At 30.3% G+C, this 4,101-nt stretch overlaps 1 long non-coding RNA gene across 1 annotated transcript; it reads right to left on the bottom strand.

Annotated features, from left to right (window-relative positions):
- Nucleotides 1-2,939: 2,939 nt before the first annotated feature.
- LOC112456249 lies at nucleotides 2,940-3,909 on the bottom strand. Its single transcript, XR_003040931.1, has 3 exons — nucleotides 3,696-3,909; nucleotides 3,253-3,362; nucleotides 2,940-3,139 (listed from the first exon to the last, which is right to left on the bottom strand). It is a non-coding gene; the product is annotated as an uncharacterized LOC112456249 (long non-coding RNA).
- Nucleotides 3,910-4,101: the final 192 nt, after the last annotated feature.

Genomic DNA, 4,101 nt, shown 5'->3' with positions numbered 1-4,101 from the left:
TACAAAGAATACTTTTCATGGTACAATCAATTTTTTAGACCCTTTTTCTTTAGTTTGTAGCTATGTAAGCAAACAACCTAAGACTAATCCAAAAAATCAAAGTTTGTTTGCTTACATAGCTACAAACTAAAGAAAAAGAGTCTAAACAATTAATTAGAAGTTTCGATGTTTAATATAACTAGCCTAAAATTTGTTTGTAATATTCTGTAACCATATTTTCATATTTTCAGTTATATTACAAAAAATTTATTTATAAAAATGACTTTAAAATCACGATATTATGATTTTGTACAACGTCATTAAAACGTCACAAAAAAAGACATTTTAAATGATGTATTATTGGTAAACTAACGTTGGACCAGTCATCACCTCACGGTTTTTACGTTATTTTGACGTAGATATGCTACCTGAGTCGGTTAGGCTACTCGATCGAAACGCTGCTCAATTCTTATTTTTATCTCTGCCCAGTAAGCAAAAAACTATTATTACAATGTTATTGCAACGATATTCTAGAACTTGTAATGTTGTTAAATATGTAGTTCTTAATGTTGTATAGAACATCATTATGAACATACTTTGACCACGATTCCGAAATTTCAGTAATGTTGAAATGGGAGTGCCATAACGTTGCAAATAACATTGCGCTAAGGTTTTTCTATCATTCCTGTAATGTTTTTGAGATAAAAATTTAAACGTACTATCAACTTTATTACAATATTATATTAAGATTACCGTAATGTTAATTCTAACATTTATTTAAAGTTCTTATTGATGTTTTATTTCTATTACAGGCAACATGTTTTCAATAAATATGCAATAGTAATAAAATATCTCAATATTTATTGTCTAATTATTATTTAGATTGCTTTTTTATAGACCAGGCTTGGACAACTTTGAGCTCCAGAACCACGACACTTCTTTTCTATTCACGGAAAGTAAGGGAGTGTCGTGGCTTCGGAGCTCGAAGTTGCCCAGGCCTGTTATATACCAATCTGCATTAGGGAATAATTCACTAATTATCATAAAAAAGGGATAATATAAAAAGCTCAGTTATTTTTTATTTTGCTCAGTTAATTAAAAAAATATTAAGTAAAAATAAAATCAATGCTCAATAGATTTTAATGATAATGCTAAGTTAGAAAATGCAAATGCAAAATAAATAAATTTATTTTGTTATGGGAATAATGCACAGTTAATAAATCTAATTTGCATTGTTATTTGCCCAATCGTTACGTTTATTATTACTCTAGTCACCCGAAAAAATAAGAACTGAATGCAATAAGTTTGGTCAACCGGGCGATTTTATTATCCAACGAATGTTCTTCATAAAACAAAATAACAATACAATTAACCTACAGAAAGACACGGATAATTTGACCGGGGCATATGATATAATAACAGAACATTTAACGTGTCAATCGTGATCAGTGTGCCTTTGTCACTCATTGGTTGCTGACATACTTCTCCCTCGTATACCATTCTTTCTTCGTTAATTTAAAATGTCGATTCCACCGCTTTACAAATCGTTCGAAGATAACCAAGAAAACTGCATATTCTGTAAGTCGTCGACAAATGACGTTGTTTTGTATGGCAATAAATACACTAAGAATGGAATCACCATACATAACTTTTGTTTGGTAAGTTTTTTAACCATTCATTTTGATTTTATGATAATTTTTCCCATTTTTCACATTTGTTTACATTTGTATCAGTTGTTCGCATCGGGATTGCAGCAAAAGGATGAAGCTAATGTTGGAATTCTAGGATATTTGGAGGAAGACGTCAAACGTGAATTGAAGCGAACTTCAAAATTGGTATGTTTTCCAATTATTTTTAAATGCGTTTCAAGTTTTTCGATTGTTTGAAATCATTCAATCCGTTTACTCAATCAAAAATAACTATTTGCAGACTTGCTTCTACTGTAAATTGCGTGGCGCAATGAAGGTGTGCGACAACTTACGCCATCGACGAATAATACGCTTGAATCGGCAAACAAAAGGATTAAAGATGAACACACGTTTAGAGAACGTTATGAATTGAGCCGGTTCCGTACTGTTATGTTTGATATGGTGCAAACATGGTCTTTAGCGTATTTTAATGGTAAAGTGGAGGTTCATAATAGTCCCGCAATTACATTGGAACAATGGACTACGGCTTATGCTTGGGCGAAGACGGATTTTCATATGGCAGTCAGCGAAAATGGAGGACGCACATTGTATACAATTCCAGCAGACCCAAAAGTTAATATAATTGGACCAGATGAGGAATGAAACACCTTTGACGAATTTATGTCAAAGAACTTCAAGTACTACAATGTGACTTTTCCGACTCCTTTCACGAAACACAATTGGCTCCAAGGAAAATGTGATTGCAGCGATTTTTTCAAGCTTTATATGTGTCAACACATCCTTGGTATTTCACTTCGTATGAGGTTCGTGATCGCACCGGACGAAGCAAAGGCTATACCATTGGGTCAAAAGCGAAAACGTGGTCGTCCTGCTCGAGCAAAAGCGGCGTTGGTTATTCAATAATATGACACGATGTTGACTATTTGATTATATTTCGAAACAGTTTATGTAGACTTTGTTTATGTAGATATTTGATTTTGTTTTTACTTAATATTTTTTTAATTAACTGAGCACAATAAAAAATAACTGAGCATTTTATATTATCCCTATTTCAACACATCAACCTATTTATTGTAATTTGTTACTTTTTTAAATGAAATCTGAGCAAAATATGATTTTTTATCGAGAAATATTAAATGTTTAACCTATCAAAATAACAATTGGCCTTGCGGATACATATAATTGCTATGAAATTTAATTATTCTACTGATAAATAATTCGATTTAACTGAGCACTATAGAAAATATAACTTGAGCAGAAAAAACATTTACTGAGCTAAAATAAGTTTAACTGAGCATTTAAATGACACCCCATAAAAAAGTTTTATTTATATAAAAATAATATATACCATATATTACAGTTTTCAGTTTATCACAATAATATCTTTGGTGAAGATCACTGATCCTAGCGTAAGGTTTTGGGATAAAACTCATCTTTCAAATAAAAAAATGTGTTACTATAATAATCACTTGCGCGGAGCCACGCAAGTAAGATAATATATTTATCACTTCCTGAAAAATAAAAGTAAAATTAAATTAGTGAAAAAGCTACTTATAAATTATAACGCGGCAAACTATAATAATTTTATTTTATAGAGAGTATATACCGAAATACATTACATTACCTTTTTAATGTTTTTTTTTTCCTTACGGACGTTTGCGAATCTGAACCACTCCATTACAAAGTGTTGAAAATCTTTTTCTGTATTCCGAGGGAATATTGCTCTAAAAACTTCTGAAATAAGAAAAATTCAATACAGTTTATTGTTAGATGAAAGAAATAAATAATGTTAATTTAACGGCAATTAAAACTTATGATAATTATTGAAATAACACAAAAGTTTCCGAAATAGTTTACATATATAGGTACTAAATCGATCAAAAATATTAGTTTATGGATATATATATTTTTATTTTATTTCGTAAGAATTTTTAACGTGTATGTGTGTCCTGCTTTTTAACGATGATTGCTACAAAAAATAAGGAGACAATTTTAATAAATTCTGAGACATAAAACATAGCATTTAATACTGCAAGTAATATATACATTTCTTAAAAAATTACTTACTTTTAATGCTCAGAATTGTGTGTGTGCGTATCTCCAATTTTATAATTATTTTTTTGGCCAGTTCATGAACACATGGAGGCTAAGTCATCAGAAAATGTAGCCCTCAAACTTCTTCTAATAAAATTCTTTTCATGTTTCCCTCCAATTAACATAACCTTGTTCACCTGAAAAATTTATACTTGTAATTCTATATAATGCAGTTTATTATTATAAATTGCAAGGAAAATAATTCAGAAAACTTTTAAAATATAATAACACATATTATAGGATATTATAGAACATATTAAAGGACATATATTATAGATATAAGTTTGTAAGAGTGAGTCCCAGTTGCGCACAGAATAAATCGGACACAGCAGGTTGAATGAATCGGACACAGTGTCGATCGGACACAGTAGGAAACGGA

Source organism: Temnothorax curvispinosus, unplaced genomic scaffold (assembly GCF_003070985.1).
Source record: "Temnothorax curvispinosus isolate PA1 unplaced genomic scaffold, ASM307098v1 QBEX01006702.1, whole genome shotgun sequence".
Classification (NCBI taxonomy): Eukaryota; Metazoa; Arthropoda; class Insecta; order Hymenoptera; family Formicidae; genus Temnothorax; species Temnothorax curvispinosus.
This window is presented reverse-complemented; position numbering and strand designations above follow the sequence as displayed.